General features: G+C 41.3%; 2 protein-coding genes across 2 annotated transcripts in view; one reads left to right on the forward strand and one right to left on the reverse strand.

Moving 5' to 3' along the window:
• Nucleotides 1-12,332, reverse strand: part of PGS1 (Phosphatidylglycerophosphate synthase 1) — a 108,114-nt gene extending 95,782 nt beyond the window's left edge. The window contains exon 1 of the mRNA XM_065216489.1: nucleotides 12,320-12,332. The gene's annotated coding sequence lies outside the window, so the exon portion shown is untranslated. The remainder of the gene's footprint in view (nucleotides 1-12,319) is intronic.
• T48 (FU domain-containing protein T48) overlaps nucleotides 1-22,487 on the forward strand; it is a 161,814-nt gene that overhangs the window by 64,457 nt on the left and 74,870 nt on the right. The gene's annotated exons all lie outside the window — the stretch shown is intronic.

Consider the following 22,487-nt stretch of genomic DNA (forward strand, 5'->3'; position numbering starts at 1 on the left):
CTAAACTATACCGATTTGAATATTTGAAGGTCGCGCAGCCACATACACGGCGTGATCAGATGATCCAGATTTCCCTCGTACGCGCTTTCCCGATTAATAATTTACTTTGTGAAATTACATCCACGAACATCCGTTAGTGTATTCACATGTTTACAATAGATTTGCTTTTCGCTTCTTCTGTATGAAGGCATTGCAAAATGACAAATCAACGTACATTTCAACTCGGGATTCCACTCGCAGAGGAAGTTCGAATTTAGCAGATTTTCGATTCCGTCCACCTAGCTCTCTCCGTCTCTGTTGAGAGGAACCTCGGAAGCGGGCGCGTGGCGTGGGAAAGCGTAGCCCTTTGCACTGAACCAGCGAAGCATCATGACATGTGTACATTTCACACTGAAGTGCGCGACTTTCAAATCGCGTGGGAAGTCGCACGCCCACACCTGATCGATCGAACCCACGCGGTGCCGTGGAAACATGTGTGTGTGTGCTTTCGCGCTTGTACGAACTTCGACACGTAGCGGGCCGGCGTGGCACCTAGCCGAGTGTGATTTTAATCTACATCTGAAACAACAAATTGAGCACCAACCACCGCCGTGTTAGAAAGAGCCTCTGGTTTAATTGATGAATGTGACTTAATCGCGTTTCAATCCCGGTTGTCCATCTTACAAGGCTACCGGTTGCTTGGTTACTTATTTCCACACCTGGAAGCAGGTTTGCTGGCCGCCGCTTGGCAGCTCACATACAAAGAGAGTGGGTTACCAGTGGCAATTGAATCTGTTACATTAGATAAGGTTGGATGGTTGGTGATGGGTTGCACCAGTCCGGTTCAGTCGATGTCGGTGCATATTTGCGAGGAGTGTTGTCGATGGGCTGCTGAAGCAGAAGCCGTTGAAGTCGTTAGACAAGTGTACGATGAATAAATCTTGTTCCCTCTGACTATGGACGACGAATAATCTTGTAATTGGGTGCGCGCGCACTTTGCCGCTTACTGATCTCAGCCGTGCGGTGCAAACAATCATTAAACTTGACTGATGATGAAGAATGGCTTGCCACCTTTAATGATGAAATTAGTTTGCAATTTCGGAGCCATGCGAGTCATGCAAGCGCCGCACTATAGTGGTATCGACAACCTGTCAGTAAGATAGCTTGTGCTTGCGGTCATCCGCAGCGGGGTGCATTGCAGTGTTTGAAGAGGCTCAATCTTATTTGCCTTTAGGGCAAAAAGGGTCACTGCAATGAACCTGTTCCGCCAGAGTTTCCCGACGACACATAACTTCATAAGCGAAGCTCTCACAAACAAGAGAAGAAAAAACCATCAACTGTGGTGATGACTAAGCCCCATCACGAATGCATCATCATTAACATCATCGCTCTTTGGCGCAGCGAGAAAAGAACTCTGTTTGGAAAGAGTGCTCACTCATCGGAGCAGTGCCGCAGCAAGGGGTTCGAGAAAGTGGGCTCCAGTAAAAATTAATAAAAAAAAGAAAGTGTCTTAATCACAGGGCTCAGGAAGTTTGCCTTGTACTTCTTTTTTTCGAGGAAATGTGGTCACTAAAGGACCAGGAAAACCATGAAAAAGTTGGTTAAAAGTTATTTTCACCAGAAACAACCAGGAAAAGGCAGAAATTTTAATAACCCACCAGGAAAATAATCTTGTTTCAATTATTTCAACAGGTTCTGAATTTAACATAAGTGATAATGGCACATGTTTCAAAACTAAAAATATTCAAAACTAATAATTTATTCGCAACTAAAATGTGCTGCAAGTTGAACAAAATTAATTTAATAAAAGTATTTCGTATTTAGCCGAGTAGAATAAAATAATCTAATCAATAGAAAATTTTGATATTAAAAATATGATATTAAAAGAAAACTTTTTGATGATATTGGTTTGATCGATTTAAGGAGGTAAAATATTAAAAATAAGATCAGAAAACCTATGGGATAGTAACTGAGTAATAGCAAAGCAAGCTATTTTTTTTCTTCTTTTTTATAGAGATTCTTAGCCATATGGCTAGTTCATCTCTTAAGATTGAAAAAGGAGAAAAAAAAAATGGGTTCTCAGAAGGAGATTCCCAATTTTGGCTGTGGTACATTTATCTTACTATAATGAAAAGGGGTAGAAAACTGCCAAAAGGGCCAACAAAACGGAAATACAAACAAGGAACACTCAGATATTGTGGTAAAGGTTCGCCTCCTTTAGGAAGGGGACTCGTCGCCCAACAGGTTCCGAATGCTGATTGACTCCAAGCCGAAGGCAGCCCGAAGGTCTTCCAACTCCACGCAGTTCACGAGGATGTGGCTGGGCTGGCACTCCGAAGGTTTCGCAAGTCCTCCGGAACGGTGTTCCTCCGAAGTTGTGGGAGACTCTGCTGTAATCTCTACACCGTACAGTAGGTGACTGTCGATGATGGCTCTAGCTACGCGGAAGCGGATTTCGCGATTGTTGGATCGGTGGGGGCGGGAGATGGTCTTAATCAGGTTGGACCGACTGTGACAGTCCTTCTTTACTTGTTGGAAGTGCGGCACAAAGGATAAATTCCGATCGAGGAGCACTCCCAAGACCCTCACGGTGTTTTTGGTCGGTATTGCTTGTTTTTTTAATCATGATGGGCTGTCCGTTGTTGCGATGCCTGGTGGTACATTTATGGCAGCGCACGCTCTTGCCGGCGGAAAGCTGGAAACCAACAGAGTCAGCCCATCTGACCACCGAGGAGACTGCCGCTTGTGCTCTCAGTTTCGTCCTCTGCAGGGTGGGACCCACCGTTACAATGAGGACGTCATCCGCGTAGACGAAGATGTAAACGTTCTTGGGTAGTTGGTCAAAGACCCCATTCATGGCCACCAGGAAGAGGGTGACCGCGATCACCGAACCCTGTGGCACTCCGGTTCCCTCACTGAAACTTCCGGATTGCACGTTTCCTACCGAAACTCGAAAATATCGGTCGGTCAGAAAATTCCGGACGAAGTGAAGGATGTGTCCTTTCAGGCCCCAATCAGCAAGCTTCTTCAATACAGCTGGTGTCCATGTTCGGTTGAACGCTTTGGAGATGTCCAGTGAGACGATCTCCGCGTGATGACCTTGGTTCATTGCCTCTTTCAGGACTTCCCCAAGAGTGGCGAAGTAGGTGAAGGTGCCATATCCTTGCCTAAAGGCGTGCTGCCGATGGTCAAGCAGCCCCTTGGCCTCAAGATATTGCTTCAGCCTCCTGTTGACCATCCGTTCCAGGACTTTCGCCATACAGCAGGTCAGTGCAATGGGACGGAACCCAGTGATGTCCTTGGACCCGACATTGGTTTCTCTCCAGTTTTCCGGGTATTCTGCAGCGGAAGTCGCCATCTGGAATTCCAAAACGGCGCTTATTATCTCCTGATGAATGTGGGCGTCTTAATGGAATACCTGTACAATGAGTCGAGTATAATGTATAATGAGTCGAGTATTAGTACAAGTCACTGAAGAAGTCTGCACATTGTAGACGAAATACGCGTATCTGTCAAGGATAAGCAAATAAGGTAGTGGAATTAAATGGAAATTACCTAAGTTACCTGACAGAGACCTGGTGATCAACCGGACCGAAGATGATGGCCGCTTGGAGCGTCGACTCACTTACATGACGTGGCGTAGGATGCCATGCTATCAATGTTGCTGACAGAGAGCTGATATTCAAACCGATCGAAGGACAGATGAGGGCCGGTTGGAGCGTAAACTCCACTGACAGAGAACTGGTGTTCAACCAGACTGAATATGATGGCCGCTAGGAGCGTCGAATCAGTTACATGTCGGGGCATAGGATGCCATGCTATCAATGTTTCTAACAGAGAGCTGATATTCAAATTGATCGAAGGACAGACGAGGGCCGGTGAAAGCGTCGACTCCACTAGACGTCGGAAACGTAGGATGCCATAGATGCCAAGCTAGCGATGTCACCGAGAAGCAGATATTGCGGATCTGGAACTGACAGTGAACTGGTGTTCAACCAGACCGAAGATGATGGCGGCTAGGAGCGTTGAATCAGTTACATGTCGGGGCGTAGGATGCCATGCTTTAAAGAGCTGATGACAAAGAGCTGATGTTCAACCCGATCGAATGACAGATGGGGGTCGGTGGGAGCATCGACTCCACTAGACGTCAAAATCGTAGGATGCCTTGGATGCCAAGCTGACAGAGATCTGGTGTTGAACCAGATCAAAGGACAGATGAAGGCAGCTGGGAGCGTTGACTCAGATAGACATCTTACATAGGCAGTTAATGTGTACATTAGTTCCGATTAGTGAGAATGTTCTGAACAATTTAGTCACCATCCGTAAGAACTTGGTCACCTGAACAACTTTGCTGAAGACAGTAATCTTCTATATGGCAAGGATTTCGAGATACAGCTTATACAAAAAGTTCATGTGCACACTAGCGGTGCGTTGTGAGAGAGTTATGAACTAATATGGTCACCATCCGACAGGACATGGTCACCTGAACAACTTTGATGAGGACAGTAATCTTTTATATGATGAGGATATCGAGATACAGCTTATACAAAAAGTTCATGTTCACACTAGCGCCGCTTTCTGAGAGAGTTATGAACTAATATGGCCACCAGCCGAAGGAACTTGGTCACCTGAACAACTTTTCTGAATACAGTAACCTTCTATATGGCAAGTATCTCGAGATACAGCTTGTACAAGAAGTTCAAGTGCACACTAGCGCCGCGTAGTGAGAAAATTCCGAACGACTGCCCGCCAACCATAAGGCTTTGATCCACTGAACAATTTTCCCCAAGATAGAAACCTTCTATATGTGATCACGAGATATTCCATGTTGGAACCAATTAAGCCAAATCCCATGGACTCCATCTATGCGGTTTCCTTATATGCGGTCCGTATTATGCGCATATGTGAAGGGATAGCTGTACATTAGTACAGCACGTCCGCATTGTTGACGTAGAACTACGAGATTGTTTTTGATGCTCCGTTCACTAATATATTAATAACAAAATAAATGGTTTAGAAACTTAACTCCAAAATGAACAATTCATTATTCAGTTTTTTGAAAATGGGCGGTTATTGAAAAAATCCTAAAATTCGGATTACCGTTGGCCGCTCTCTTGTTGGCTCGACACATTCGAACGCAGGTTTCGCAAGTTTCCCTGACTCCTGGTCTCTCACGCACTTCCGATAATTTCGGAGATATTTAGCAGCCATGTGTTGAAACATTTTGAAGATTTCTACAGAATTTCTCAACTAACACTTGTTTCACTTCGAATATTGACTATATACAACGCGGAGTGTAAATACTGAGGCACTTACTGTACCAATTGTAATTTACAGAGAATACTACAATGCATAATCACGATGGTGTTTCAATATGATGTCTGTGTTTGGGAAACAATCACAAAATGAAATTTTGATTGCCTTTCTTTTTGCACACGTCGGTAAGCTACACAGACTCCTCCCATCATGAGTAGCTTGCTATCAAGTAGCGACACTCTCCTTTTGCGTAGTTAGCCAATGTCAATACCTTGAAAGCAAAGGGCAATTAACGAGTTAATTATTAACGAAAGATGAAGAGAATCGATCAAAATCGCTTGCACCCCTGCTTCCAAGTTTGGTTACATGATTACAACTCTGGAGAGCATTTTGTGAGGTCGTTGGGGGCGCACTGTAATAAGCTTGTTGGCCCTGAAAAGGGCCGTTTTTTTTGCCAAAATTGGTGATTATTTAACCTCCGAAACCGTACAGAGTGCGTTTGTCGTTTCAAAGCGTAGACGACATCCATGACCGCTTACGCTTGGCGTGTTCAGACTAGATGATAGCATCACGGATCACATTTTCCAGGAACACCTTCAGCACACCTCGTAGATCAGACCGGAGATACGACCTTTTCCTGTTTTGCCACGACCAGCCATTGTTGCTTGTTGGGTAGAAGAGTGGAATACCTAACCTGCCACCACCTTTCTACTGCTGCTACTGCTGCCTGCATAAGTTGAGGCTAGACAGCAGTGCTCTTTTACATCTTTTCAGGTTAAATCAGAATCATGTTCAGCTAAGTGGTACTCGATTATGACGACTGGGTTTGGGAAGAACGTTTATTTCAGAAAAAAAACAGTGATAATATTATCACTTTTTATTTGTACATTGGACAATGCTTAACATTACCACTTTTTCAATCCTTTTACTCGGAAGCATTGCTATTGATGCGTAGAAATATTTCTGATCGATTGGTGATAACATTATTGAAATTGGTCCAGGGGCAACTGAGTTATTAATGTTCAAAATCTTTCATAATTTTGTTACATTTTCCATTTTCGGTTTTAACAAAGTGAGTATAGAAATCACAGACGTCAAAACTGAGAGTCAGGGTCGACTCTGACCGAGGTTTAAAACCGAAAATGACATTAGTGATCTTCGGGGATCCTAACTACGTCACTATGACACAGGAACCCAACATCACCCGATCCGTCACGTGCAGGTTGCTTGCCCACAAAAATGCACAAGTTCTTCATAAGATATTAGATTTTGTCGAGAAATATTCACTTTGCTCCAACGACGACGATGACGACGACGAAGATGCTGCGGCCGGTTCCTCCTGCTCTGCGGTACGTCGTCTATGGAGCAATAAAAGAGATAACAATAATAACAATAATAAGATTGCCCGCTTGCGTCTGGTTTCCTTTTCCACCCATGGGGTTTGTCCATTCCTCGGAATGTTCCACATGGCTTGCTTGCACTTTCGGGACCACGCAGAGCAAAAACCACCATCCCCTCTCTCGCCCTGTCGGAACGAATCATAATTATGGAAATTTCTGTGCAAGATTTATTGATGCCAACGGGTGGAGGATGAGCGAGAAGAAGATGCAAGCCCGCCAAGAATGATTCATGGAATGTCGAAGACAGTCGGCGGGATGGTTATTTTTATCATATGTCTTCCCTAATAGCACCTTAATGTCGTGTAATGACATTTTGATGGTTGTGACGGTTGGATGATGCGCGCGTGACGGACGGAGGCTAGCACCGGCTACTCATGGCTGTCAATGACCATGCAGCAAAAAATGGACGAAAGCACAAAAAACTGCATCTCGCTGTGCGGTGTTTTTCATCGGAATTGAGAGAGAGAGAGAAAGGAATGGAACGAAAGCAAGAACATTTCGCAACATAAAAAATGTACAAGCCGGAAAACAAGTTCCTGTTTTTTTCTTGCTTTACAAGCACAACATCAGACCAGAAGAACCCATAAAGTAACGTGTGGACTGTTGCAAGAGCGGTAGCAGCATGTACGCGTGCGATGATAACGCCATAAATACGGTTTTGCTGGTGGAAGAATAACTGTTTTTCGATCGAGTAGCGACTCGAACACATACCTATAGAGACAAAGAGAGCATAGGCTGCAAGGCGGGTTCGAACAAATTTACGTATGTCAGCACCGGCTAACCGTAGAAGTCTACTACGTGGATAACAAGACAAGCATGCCAACTATTTGACAACGGCAATTAAATAAGCTCCAAAAAGTTGTTAAATACCGCTTCGAATCGGTTATAAGACAACTGCCTTATCGGGTTGGACTAAGGTCACCCGGGTCTCGGCAGTATAAGAATTTATCACAGACGTCGGACGTAGCTTTATTGAATTGAGTTGACCCTCACGCAACATCCCGGAATCATCCCCCTGATCATCATCGAGTGCGGCTGTCAAAACGATTAACATGCAGCTTCCTTCGATCGGAAGCTGGTTGCAAGTTCACAGCAAGCGGCTAATCGGGTGTCAGTTTAAAAGTATCACTCGAGTCACTCTGCGCTAGACTACAATTATAGCCACTGGGAAGTTCCAGTTTGAAGGTTATATAAAAGCATGGTCCGGACCGGACTTGATTTGTTTGATCTGCCAGCCACGCTTTGTTGGCAGCTCTTTTCCCAAACAAAGCATACTGCGAAGGAGTGTTTCCAATCGAATTAGCTGTCACACAATGGAATGGAGCAATTCTCATTTCATGCCTCAGTCAGTTTGCTAACCGCAAAAGTTCGTGCCTCTTTATCCTTTAATTGATTTAAAAATAAGCGCGAATCGCTGCTACCGGGTTCAAGATTCCACCCGGTGCGGAATTACCCCCTCGAAACCTGTCGAATATCCCACCCCGAGAAACGCGATCTAATCTCATGTTTCGATGTTTACAATCGCACTGAAGAGCTGGATCAGGTGGATTTTAGAGCGTGTTTAGAGAGAAATTAACATACAATTCACCCTAATCCATCATCCGTCGTCGGTCCGATGCGAAACAGGGAGTTCATCTTCCATTTCTACCGACAAACCGGCCGACGACCGACCAACTCAACTCTTTTTTGGCAATCGATGTTGGTACTACGCTGGGCTGATGAGGAGAAACTGGAAAGTTGTACTTGAGGTAGCCTCCCCTCCCCCCCCAACCCAGCGTGACCCTGCTGAGGAGCGCGAACAAGTTTAACCTGTTTCGAAGGAACGTGTGCTCTGTCTGCATTTACATTTTTTTTGGTAGTCCTCAACTCCAGTTTCCATCATCACAGCAAGCGTCGTGTTCTCAGTGAGTTCGATAAATGCGTCTATACGAAGAGGTCTACTAATTAATTATGGGCGGTGTGAGAGATAGTTTAACAACCTTGATCGTCTTTGTTCATGTCCGTCCGCGATGAAGTTACTAACCGAGAGTTATTGTGGGCCTATTAATACAAATTCTAATGTGGACTTCCTGCTGCGCTGTTTTGAGTTCATGGAAATCATGGAAACTAGAGAGGGTCCAGTATAAGAGAGGAGCGGATTCAAAATACACTGCCTTGGCAACCTATGCCTAGCAACACTGCCAATGCAATCAGGATAGGCACTGCTTCATTGGGTCTGACTTTGACAGTTCGCTCCTCTCTTATAGTAGACCCTCTCTAATGGAAACGCTTCACATAGCTGTCATAAATCAGAGCTTCTCAAAAGGCGATTCTTGTTGGCGGTGTTGTTAGATTTCAACATGCTTGTCAGAAGGTTATCTATTAGTTGAATTCGAGATTGAAAAATTTAAATTATTTACATTTTGATGTCAATTTAGATTCTTAAATCATTTATGATTAATGGCTTAGAGAGCGATCCACGATAATTTGCTTATTTTTTTCAATTACTCGAATTGACTCGAATGTTTATAAAACTCAACGGAGCCGATGAATACAGAGATTTTTTTTAAGGATGGGTCTGTGTTTGAGTTCTATTTTTTTATGGAGACGACTGCTTTCAAAATAATGAAACTCGAAGATAAATTACTGCTATCTTAGACTGTCTACATATTTTAAGGACAGTCTTTGAGTGATTTACCCCACCCTTCCCCTCGCTGAGTAGACAGTTGTTTATACAAATATTTAAACCACATAATGAACCTTAGAACAAACCCACTCCGTAAGCGGTCTATGTAGTTGATGGACATTCCCTTAGTTAAGATTCAGGAAAAACAATCTAAGAGGGAATCTGGCAGGAAGGTATTTGTCTCTCCCTACCACCTCTGAGTTCCGATCACCAAGTTAAAAAATGTTTTGAAGATCTTTTTTGGATCTTGTTGACGATTTTTTCTTATACATTCTGGAACCCTCTTAACCCACGTCCCGTCCATTAGCTGTACAGCCCCGTACCTTATTGAAACGAAAATCGAAGAAATTTATCAGGAATTAATGCAACACCATATACAACATATAACTTTGTGTGTAGCATTACATCACATACAATCAACCACTCAAATTCAACAACCATTTTGAACAATAGCACAGGGAGGTATAACATTGTCAACCACACAGCAATTTAGAACTACACAACGGGCTCCTGAAAAAAAAACCTCAACCACTAGAGATACATTGCATAAGATTTCACCTTTCGTGTGTACCAAGCGATAGATATTATTTGCGAGAGAGAGAGCGTGCACACGCGCACGCTTGTGATTATTATTACCATTATAACCCAAACCTTGAGCCGAAATAGGGATAGAGAGGCGACGGCACCTCCATCATCGTAACTCAAATCGAAAGGTTGCGTTGGGTTTAACCTGCTTCTCAGCCAACGGCCACGGCAATTGGTCGCCCGGTCGGACGGTGACCGACCGGCGAAGCGTCGTTTTTCGCTTTCCAATTTAAGTGTGTATTTTTGACATTCCACAGATCGTGCGCGCGCGCACCCAAGCCCAAGCCGACCTTCTTTTTATGGTTCGTTAATTTGTACTATTGATCTCCGGCGAACGATTTGCGGGTCTTTGTCAAAAGGCGTCGAAGGCCAATTACAGCGTAGAACTGTGCCCATGGGTTGTTAGACCGGGAGGATATTGGTTATATTTTGTAAACAACTGGCCGCTAAATTCTCTGTCTCAGACGCAGTCACTTCGCTCAATGTTTACCTATTAGCACTCTGTTTACTTAAAATCAAAACAAACGGATATCGATGATTACCATCCTAATAATTGAATTAACTTTTCTCATTTAAATGTCAAAATCCACACGCTGTCACATTGGGATTGGGTTTTTATGACTTCCGTCATATCTGCAGCACGATACGGCCGGAAAGAAGGGCAACCCGTATATGAGCGATAAGTCAATTGAATATTGTAGATCAACATTTGAAATAGACGGAAATTTCCCGAGAATCAAAAAACAATCTAACACCAGCATGGCGCAAACTTCCTTCATCGAACGGCATTGCTACTTTGCCTGGGTGTGTTTTTTCATTCTCAAGAAACTTGCGCCTAAAGTCATTGTTTACGTTTGGTTGTTCCGCCTATTTCGATTGTTGGTCTAGAATTATACCCGAGAACCTCACACTGGCTGGGTTCGATTCAATTGACCCACTTCCTGAGAGTTTTGATGAACCACAAATAGAAGAGGAAAAATTGCTCGGATGATTAGAGCTGCGATCCAACCCAACCCAACCCAGCAAAAAAAAAAACGGAATTGAGGTTACCGCAGGGCACGCCAAAAAAGGGAGTCCAATTGAACGTTGTGCGATCGTCGTGTCATCCAACGTTCGCATGCAGCGATCGAGCAGAAACCGCACCAGAGCAATTATTGGGTTGTGACTGTGACACTGACATCCATTGCATTGTGGTGCGTCTCCATGGCAACGCCGAAGCTTCATCAGCACGCATATGGCGCAGCTTGACAGGTTACTGACTGCGCTGAATATGAATAACTGTAAACCTGCGGTCGTTTATTTAGTCGAAAGTTCACGTTTTGCGCAGTTACGGGAAATTATCGAGATGCGTAAAAGGGAGTTTCCAGAGAGCCGTAACATATTCGCCTGTCAGAAAGTAGCAAGTATGCTGCGCTGCTTCTCCAGTCTTTCAAGTATACTATTTTCGACGATCAGATAAACAAACTAACTGCTCGATCGTACTTGTACATGGCAAAGAGTGCTCTTTGCTGCAATAGATTCGACTCATATACAAACTTGTGACCGCCGGCCACGGCCAATCGTGCCCGGTGCTAGAAGATGAAAAACATGAACGGAAAACGGGAGTTGGTGCTCTTCGACCCGACGACGCGTATAAATATAGCCCCGAGCGAGAGGCGGAAGATTGTTTGCAAAGATCGCGATGATCGCCGTTGGAAGTTCAGCACTGATGGGTTGTTTGTAATCTGTTAGCCGCGGCTTTTGACCTCCCTCGCAAAAAGGGTGATATTGAAGCATTGCGTGATTTGTAGTTCGATTTGAGCGTGTACTGGCAACTGTCATTTAATTACCGAATTTCGTTCCAGAAGTAGATTTAAGCGAAAACAATGATTGCAACCATGGACCACTTTGTCAAGCATTTTTGACGTGACATTCTACCAGCGATTTCACAAAACTAGACCATCAAATTACCGTTTTTTTTTTATGAAACACACAAATTTTGGCTATTTTTCTCGTGGTTCTAGAAGAAGAAAAATCTCAAAATTTTGCTTTATTTCGAAGCAACAGAAAGTCACAGAAGTCATAAGGATTTTCTGAATTTTATATTGGGCAGATGTTCTAGTTATGGCTATACGTTCCTATTATGATGTGTTCCAACTATGACTTATGGAATTCCCATATGCCAAACTTGGAACACGCCATAATAGTAATTTTTAGCCACACACCAGCGTTGCCAGAATGTTTTAAAGCTTATCGGTATCTAAGGTTTTAAAAAATCGGTATGTATCGGTATTTACTATTTTAATTATTATTTTTATTTTTGCCGTTTTTGAAAGCGAAAATTTTAACTTTTGAACTATAATCGGAAAATTCCGGAAGCTAGATCATAGCTAGATTTTGTGCTAACACTAAGACCAGGGGTTCCGAAGAAACATGCTCAATTTTGACGTAGAACTACGCCTTTGTCGACTATACTGGGGATCAAATCAAAAAATATGTATGATGAAAAAGTGTTAGATTTTGAACGCTTGTAACTTTGTCATTTATAGATGAAATTAAAATCCAAATACGTCAATCAATAGGATATTACTTTACGAATCTACAGAAATAAATACTTTTTCAATTTTCCATAAACAAACTTTTGATAAATGTACAAATGATAATTGTATCACTGTTCTCATGACATAAACTTTTTTCCCAAACCCAGTCGTCATAATCGAGTATCACGTGGTTGCACATCGTTCTGCTTGAACCTGAAGATATAAAACGGCGCTGCTGTCGTGCCTGTATTCATTACCGCTTCGGACGGCGTGGCACTTGGTCATGCAGCTACCTAGACAATTTGGGGAGGGGTGGGGTGTTAACAATTATCCACAGCCCATACAAATTGAAGATTTTTTGTATGGTCGTCTACGCAGGGTGAGAAGGGGGGGGGGGGGCAAGAATTCCAAAAACTGTCTACGTAATTAATTAACAGCTCCCTAGAGGTGGATCATGGCGTGATCACCTTGACAACCAGCGACAGGTTCAACGCGGAAATATTTTTTTTTTGATATTTTAACATTTTTTTAAAATTATTTCTTATTTTATTTTTATGTTCTTGGCTTGAACAAAAGGTTTGATTGTACACCAAAAGAAGTATTTGAGAAATACCGTAGATGGGGCAGCAAAATACATTAAATCCTTAAGAAAACATCTTTATTATTGCAAAGAGTACTGGACTAATCGAAATTAAATGTAGTGCGAAATATTGAAAATGTATGGAATTGAACGAAATTGCATAATCAAACAAACAATCAACAACTGGTACTTGACAAAACACGAATTTGACACAAAAATGGTTAAATTTTTTTCTTCATTATGAGTTGTTCCATTTATCTCGAAAATGATTTAACTTGGCTCTTTAATGTATCATTATGTTTATCTTCTGTGTAGACAAAATGTGACGACAAGGAGCAATGAGCACAGAAGGAAGGTAGCGCAAACCTTCAAATGTTGCTGTATTCGTAAATATGGAAAACGCAAATAGTACCACCTATTTTTTTTTTTTGAAAATCGAAAATATCAATATTTTCGATCTTTTCGTGGACAAAGAATCGATCCGAAAAATCGGAAATCGGGCGTAGTGGTTAACATCCATACCTCTCACGCCAAAGTCACGAGTTCAAATCTCACCCCCGGACAAGTCACGAATGACCCAAGAGTGTTAAAGTGACTATAATAATAAAAAAAAAAAAAAAAGATCGATCTTTCAAAGATCAATCCAAGATCGCCCAATCCTATTACAGTCAGTTGATTGCGAAGAATCGTCAGGCAGACGGTTCTCCAAAACAATTCAAGACCGCTGCAGAGAGAGTTCGGTGTTATCAAGCCAACATGAAAGCAGTCAGAGGTAATGCGTCACCATCTACTGGTTGGGACACTGGAGAAGGTGAAGGCAACTCGAGGTAGGAAATTCAAATTAATTTGTAACAACCTTTGGAGTTATGAATTTTGGTTGGACTTATCCAAAAATCAATCATGTTGGACCTATTTTTACCGGCGCTAATGTAGTCCAAGAAAGTCTAAGAAACTTCTTCTAAATGCTAATAACTATAAAGAAAAATATCTGTTTTAGTGATTAACATAATTTTGGTTTTATTATGTTTTCAAATATGGCTGACTTTTAACTAATTTTATCATCAACTTGGCTCACATTAAATTGTATCATGGTTGGACCTAGTTGTTTCCTGCAGTCAGGTGGGCTTCGGTTTTTTTACAATTTCCTTCGCGGGCAGTAACATAATTTTTTGTTTACTTTCCTAGTCACAACTTTCTTAAACAGAGCATAGAGGAAGTAGATGAATTCTCATGTGATTTGAAGCATCGCATAATGGATTTTGACTGGCTACTACCCTCGGGGTTTCCGGAAATAGACTGGATCCTGGCTATCCCTAAGGACTACCATTGAACTGGTTGTTGAATTTTAATGTGATTGTGGTTTTTTACCATATTTAGAAACTGGCCACTTTTCCAGGGGGATCGAAACATGACCAGGTGTGGCCAATGTTGCACTGGGCCTCCCAAAAGACTACCATTGAACTAATTGTTTAATTCTGATGTGATTTGAGGTGTCACATGATAAGTTTTATTCGTTTGAGGTCGCAATTTGCCTCCTGCCTCATACGAGCTTCTGCTTTGGCTTTGAAATTCAATAATTGAATCCCCCTAATTTTCAACTAATGTTGCACCTACTTATTGGAAACCAAACGTTTGATTTGAGAAAAGTTACAGTATTCTATTTTGCAACTGCATAATGATGATGCATGATAGTTGTATGTTAGGGTTGTCCTCCAAATTGGAGAACAAAGAGGTGCTTAAACCCCGTATGGTCATTATACCCCTTCCTCCCCTACTTCGCTGACATATGAACCAACATTTTGTTCAATGTTGAATGTACCGTCTTCTTATAAGGAAAACAACTGCCTGTTGCGTTATCATAAAATGCAACCTTCACTCTCTTCTATGATTCAGACCTAATTTCAAACTAATGATGGAGCTACTGAAAAAAATAACGTATTTTTTGGAAATTGTTTTATCCCACAACATGCGTGGCGTCTTTGTGGATTATACTGGGGTGCTACTCCAAAATATATAACGGCTTGTTTAGGACCACACATTTGAATTTTCATAATTTATTACATTCCAGGAAAAACACTTGAACCAACATTGAACCATAACCGAAACAATGAAATGCTTGAAAAATTTAAGGTAAAGTATAATAGTCAAAAATGCATGACAAACATCAATTTTGCGTAGTTCTACGTCATACTGCGGTCGTGTCTAGTACACAACCCTTTAATTTTTTGACTCAGGAAGTACCAGACCTTCGGTGCCAAGCTAATTGAAGCACCCCTCGAAATTTAGGAAAATCCACGATCCCCTAATTAAACTCTGTCAAATGTATAAGGTCTATCAAAACAAACACAAACTATGACAGATTTTAGTACGATAATGGGGTTCGCTTGGTACTTGGAACCAATGGCTAGTCAAGTAACGAGCCAATTTTAAATCGGTATTTTCACCACAAACGAAGTGACAGACACTAGCGGCTCGAAAACTTCGGTGACGAACCTGCTATTGCAAATTTTTCAATGTACCACATGGCAAAACTACTACTGGGTTGTACTAGCATTTTCACCAAATGTACTAGAATGTTTTGGTTCTATCTTTTTCGCTCTACTCAAAACTGAAATGCATAAAAAAAACGACAAAATGATACACACTCAATCAACTTTGTTCAAATCAAAACAAAAATACTAGCCCATCTGGTGGCAGATGGCACAAGCTTCTAAGAAAATTCTATTACTGCGAACCCAAGGGGTAGGTCACTCTGCACACAAATCTTGGGTCATATATTTTGTCAGTCAGACAAGTGTGTTGCAGGTGTGCCGATTGTGCCAATCATAGAGCAAGCTGCGATTGTTTGTAAAATACCCATTCCGGCAACCCGGTATTTCTGACACCTTGAATGTTTTGGTTTGAAATCGCAAGGATAAATTGTACTGAGAATGACGCGGGAAGTGGCGGGTATGCAAAATTTTTGGTGTTTTGTGTTCATAGGATAATAAAAGTCCTATGTTGTAGGCTTTTATAATGCCCTTTCGTGATGTGAAAAGCTACGGTCTATCAGCGACCGGAAAGAATTGTAACCGGTGGGGAACATTATTGGAGACCGACTATAGAGGATGATGGATAGACTTCTGTGGTTTGTTTTGTGTGAGTTGCAGCATTATTTTAATTAATTATATGATTTGAGTAGTAGCTATACTGAAGATCCGAGAGATGTCGCCCCTTCAGTGGTAGGAAAATCATTTTTGCAGTATGGAGAATATCAGAAAATCCACGATTTGTGACTAAACATGCTTTCACAGAAGGCAACAAATAAACGAGTGTTTAACTTATCAGTAATGTACTCGTGCAATTTTTGTGCATCTAAAACTGCCCATAAAGACGATAATGAATAAAAACTGAAAATTTTCATGCATTTCCAAATGGTTTCCTACCATTCCCATACATTCGAAGTGACTGGCCTTCTGGATGTGGATGATGTCAAAAACAACAAAACATGATTAATTAAGAGTACTCATGGGGTCTGATTAACTGCCTCTTTCTCTTGAGTCCACTCTAGAACCTACATTTCGTATTTAGATCTATAAGTGAACTGCTGGTCTGAGTTCTTCTGGAATATTCTATTAGAGGATATATACAGTCAAACAGCACGTAATGTTGAGAACAACTTCAATGACAGTTGTCCAGCACCGGGACGGGACAATCGAGCTTCTCACTCTTCTTAATGTTTTTGAAGAATGCCCTTCTGAAATTTGTGCATGGTGTTTGACGGAGTTGACTAATGATGCCAGGATTGATGCGATCCCTCTGTCCTTTTTATTCCATGATTGCTACTGTCAAACCGACCAATCAGAAAGTGGCTCGGATTTGACAGCAAAGTGGCTCGAAATCGCTACCCGATTGTCAAGTCCCGTCCCAGGTCCAGCAGTGCGCTCATTTTATTTACAACAATCCAATGCCTACGAGATGGTGCAGAAGGTGTGCCGACGGATGTGCCCAAGCTGTTTCGAATCTAATTTCGGCACAATGTGCTGACTGACTTATTCGTTGAGCGAACCACATTATTTTAATTGTTTTCCCCGCCAGTTAGTCATCTGTCACTTCGTTTGCGGTTTCGTATTGATTGTTGGTAAATTGTAATGTTCTATTTTTAGTTTTCTCAAAACATATTTCTACTATATTTAATCATTTATCAGATTGAAAGGATATTGAATTCGCTTGTTGTTGCTCGAACCTATAAACCTAAGTGTACTCAGTATTTTTTGTCAGTAAATATCTGCAAAAATACTTTGGAATAGTTCCATCTGTATTTCACTAAGAGCAATCGTGTTCATATCTAGACCAACAATTGAAATAGACGGAACAACCAAACGTAAACAGTGGCTTTAAAAGCAAAATTTATCGAAAATCAAAGCACATCTACGCAATCTAACACCAGCATCTGAAATAGCAAACTTCCTTTATCGAATGACATTGTTAGTTTGCGTGGGTGTGTTATGATTCTTGAGTAATTTGCGTTTAAAGGCATTGTTTACGTTTGGTTCTTCCGCCTATTTCAATTGTTGGTCTAAATATGTTTTATAAATTTTCACAACACAAAACTTTTATTTGAATGTTTATTCGAATTGCATACAATATTTTATTTTTGTGAAAAATGCGATTTTAGTTTGGAGCTCGCAGCTGCTCAAAAGGAAGACACGGTTATTTATCGGAATGAATAAATACAATCAAGAATAAAAAATGTATTCCACTTATTTGAAAAATCAGTTTAATCTGTATGTTAAAAAAATCTGTGTCAAATCTGTATCAATGTTTTGTGAAAAATCTGCATGATTATAGATAAATCTCTATATGTGGCACAGAAATTCACATCAAAGCGTCGTTCGCATCGCATGGGAATGCTTGCTTTGCTTCGTTCTTTCGAACGCGTTCGAAGAAGAAGAGTGATTTCGAGGCGTACGATGCGAATATCAGTAAAGGGCTGAACACAATGACAGCGGCAAACGCGCAATGTACTAAAATTACGCTAACGCTAAACAAACCACTAACACGAAATAATTTGGATTCCAGTTTTGAGTTTGGGCGACTGATTTAATGGACGGATCAATTTTGGATTGAGAAAAACACGTAAAACACCGTTATACAGCACATAATCAGACCGCTTGTGCTAATAGCTTTTTCATTATATTAATCATGGAGCTATGTGATATCTTTGAAAAGTACACGTTTATTGGAAATTGTATACTTTATCATGATTTGCGTGTGGCTTTGTAGATAAGTTGAGTCGTTTCTTGCACTTTCAATCAGTTTAAGATCTTTAAACTAGCTAATCGTCATGAATAGTTGAAGATGCTAATTTCAAATAACAGACTGTAGTGGTAATTTTTATACGATAGATGGAGTAGATGAAAGCATAGAGTTGATAGTTCCGTTAGAGTACGGCAGTGTGAAGATTGTATATAGATATTAGAATAGCGAACTAGGACAACTTTTAAGGAAGGTACAAATCGGTTTTTTCATCTCTCTTTACCAAACTCCCCCCGCCACCACTGGCAAAAAGAGATGAAAACCGACCCGTTCAAGTACCAACTGTGTGATTGAAACAGTTCTACCGATTTTTACCGCACTTCAATTGTTATTTGAAGGAAGGCATCCAGTCGTAGGTTTTGGAAATTGCAACTATTGTTTACCCCTACCACGATATGTGCTCCTGTCATCGTCGACTTGACGATCTCGAGGGGACACGGGTGGGGTAGGTGTCATACGGTTATTTGAATAATATCTGATTCAGCTGACATAGTGAAGAAATATGCGAGGGTTTATCTTTTCCTTTTTATTTAACGTCGGTCTCTGTTCCGCAATCTAGTGCCAATCACCGACGGACATCGATTGCCATCCATTGACGGCAATCGAATGTGCAGGAAGGCAGCTTCCACACCTGCGTAGGATATCGCACCCATTCAACACACATGGGCCGGGACCAACGGCTTTACTTCCCTTCCGAAGGAAGACGTGACCAGAGATTTTTATGCCTCAGAAAAATCCCACCGACCTCGGCTGGGGTTGAACCCAGACCCACTGGGGTGTTAGAAAGCAGTCACGCTTACCACTACACCACCGGCGCCGGCTAGGGTTTATCTGATTGAATAGATGATCAGTAGAAGGTCTGCTGAATAATTGATCAATCTTGTAAAAGCATCCAAGGGGCTTTGAAATTCTCCAAAGTTCAGTGATCGTCTCTGAATATGCATTAACTTCAAAAAAACTGGGATCACTTTGAAGAAGTACCATGAACCGTGGGGAAATATCGAGAGCTCCCTAATAAAATTGTTATGGTTATTTTGCTTAACGACGTGTTCCGGGTATCATGCAAACCATTTGTGGAATAGTTCTATAATTTGGGTTATCATTCGTCTATGGTATCTTTTTATTAGGGCTTCGCAGAAGAATTATGAATATTTGGAAAACTGCATGGAAAGTTCCATGAATTTTAGGGAAGTCCAAAGAACTCTAATTTATTGAGAAATTTAAAGAACTTTGGGGAGTTACGATATCTTTAGAGAAGTCCCGAATATCGGGAAAGTTCAAAGATCTTCAAGATAATATTCACACAACTTCGTAAATTTCAGGAAAATGTTGAAAACTTCATTGAAGATCGAGAGTAGTTTTAGGAGAACTTCAGAGTAGTTCTGACGAGAACTTAGTTCTTATGAGAACTTCAGAGTAGTTTTTAGGAGAATTTCAAAGTAATTCTGAAGAGAGCTTCAGAGTAGTTGTGAGGAGAAGTTCAAAGTAGTTCTGTGGAAAGTTTTAGATTAGTTCTGAGAAGAACTTCAGAGTAGTTCTGAGGAGACCTTCAGAGTAGTTCTGAGGAGACCTTCAGAGTAGTTCTGAAGAGAATTTCAGAGAATTTCTGAGAACTCCAGAGAAGTTCCATTGGCATCAGGAAAATGTCTGGCCAGCGTGGTCCTCAGTACTTAATATGACCACCAATGTTCTTATTTTTGAATTGTCATGTAGTTTAATGTGTCACATTAGGATGTAGGTCCAAGATTCACTTCTCCGGGGGTGCCCGGAACATGCCCGGATAAGGTCAACGTGGTCCTGAGTACTTAATATGGCCACCAATGTTCTTATTTTTGAATTCTCATGTAGTTTAATGTGTCGCATGAGGGTGTTGGTTCAAGAACAAACTGACCACTTCCTAGAACAAGTCCGAATGCGGCCAACATTTTTCTGACTACTTACTTACTACCTTGGATGATTATTTGGTTCACGTCTTGAAGTTTCTGGTTAATTCAAAATTACAAAAAAAATTACATCTGAAAACAATGAGAATTCCTCAGGTTGTCGCTCAACTCAAATTTTTGAAAAAAAAACTGGTTTTAATACAATGCCGCTTTTGCCGCAATGCGTTCATTGTGGGTTGTCAAACGGATTTCAGTGTATTGGAAAATATGCGCTTGCCGCTAAGCCGCTATCATTGTGTTCACCCCTTAACCTTGGACCTTGGTATCCAATTGATCTTACTTTTCTTCCCTGAATTGATGAGTGCAATGATGGATGTAAGTTCATGCAGGAGATTAAACAGGAGAGCGGGACAATGTTTACTAAAAATGAACATTAAATGTTCATTAATGAACATTTAGTGTTCATGATCAGTAAATTTTGCGCCGCCTCCTGTCAATTTTTCGACAGTGCATGAACTAAAATTTATCGGTGCTACTCGTCCATTGGGCTTGAGCGTTAACCTCAGTTCAGTGGTACTGTTTAGGTGGACTTAGTAATTTTTTTCTTGGGTAGATTATCTCGATAATTTTTCAGACTGCAGTGAGATGTAAACCACACTTCTGCAATGTCCACGAGCAACATCCTTTCACAACGCATTTCCTCGACAAAAAATCGACTAGGTCCACGTCAAGGGGGAGAACGGCTTTAATGCGAGTGTCTCTTTAGCTGAGAGGTACTGCGAGTAACTCTGATTTGCACTGATCTGCATCGGAAAAATAATGAACAAGGCATATCTCGCGTAACATGTGAAAGGGGCCTATAATCAAAATGTAAACACATCGGTTTTGATACCATAGACGAGTGCACAGATGGATTTGAGTTCACTCACTCGACAAAAAGTGACACAACAGCGGGGCCCTGTTTACTAAAAATGAACATATATGTGTTCATTTTTAGTAAACAGGGCCCCGCTGTTGTGTCACTTTTTGTCGAGTGAGTGAACTCAAATCCATCTGTGCACTCGTCAATTCTATAGCACCGCTTGATAGCTACCAGTTGTGTAGGAATGTTCCGCATAACCATTAAAAATCATTATAAATAACTCGATTTTCAAAACGGCCGATCAAAGAAATTTTTGCAATCGTTTTTGGCCCGAACGGTAAAACAGTCAACCATGTATTATTTGGGTGTTGTGTGCTGAGATACAGATATTATTGTCATACTGAACTATAGAAAAGCTAACCAAAAAACTTAGATTTTCTTATATAGGAATAGAAATAGGCAGATTATTTACAATCCATTTTCTGTTTTGTGAACTGCTCAGGGTCTTAATCGAAACTGCCGTAAAAATCTGACATTTTCGGGGATTAATATGAGTTTCGGACCAGTCATTGCATTGAAACAGAGACCGACGTTAAATAAAGGAATGAAGAAGAAGAAGAAGTAAGAAGGGTCAAATCTCACCATAGGCGGATGAATTCTGTTTGTTTTGCTCACAACTGCTGGGTCATTTCGTAACTATTCAGTTCAGTTGTGGTTTCACCGCTTCGTACCCCGACTCCGTGTTCAAAATAATTACCCCATTTTTTTCGTTTGTTTTTATCCGCTCAAAAAGTGATTAATCGAACTCATTGAATTGCTGCTACTGCGTGTCGCACCGCAAATCGCAGTTTATTGGACCGCATCCAAGTAGCCGTTATTGAAATTCATATTTTCTCCTTCTCCTAGTAGAGCAATTTCCTACGCCTTGTCATTGTTTGTTTACTAATTACAACTTTCTTTTCTTCCATCACTCGTCATTTCAGGTAAGCAATCAACTGGAAAACGTTAAATCTATAGCCCGCCGCGCGCGTTCATTATCTTGGGGGTAGATCTGCCAACCAACCGCAGCGACGGCCTACCGTCATCGCTGTTGTCATCGTCGTCGTCACCGCTAAATAGGTAAGAGTAAGATTAAACGCGACATGATCGCAAACATTGTTCGTTTCTTTCGTTCAGGTGAAAGCTTTAAAACTCAATAAACAACAATATGACAACTTTTCGCTCGTTGCGTTAAGGGTTGTTCGGATCACGCAATCTCGACCATCACCTTCAGCTCCTTGAGTGTAGGTGTGAAACCCCGCGCTCTCTGCTGAAATATGACGTTCTCCTAAAGTGCCTTCAACAATAACTTTCTCGCTGCCTTTGTTTGCCAACCACGCTTAAAAAAAATACTGAGAAAAGCAGGCGACGCTCAATTTCCGTTCTAAATTGCATTACGACATAATGAGAGGTTGAATTCA

Source organism: Ochlerotatus camptorhynchus, unplaced genomic scaffold (assembly GCF_037179485.1).
Source record: "Ochlerotatus camptorhynchus isolate MF236.1 unplaced genomic scaffold, CSIRO-AGI_Acam_v1.1 ptg000063l, whole genome shotgun sequence".
Lineage (NCBI taxonomy): Eukaryota > Metazoa > Arthropoda > Insecta > Diptera > Culicidae > Ochlerotatus > Ochlerotatus camptorhynchus.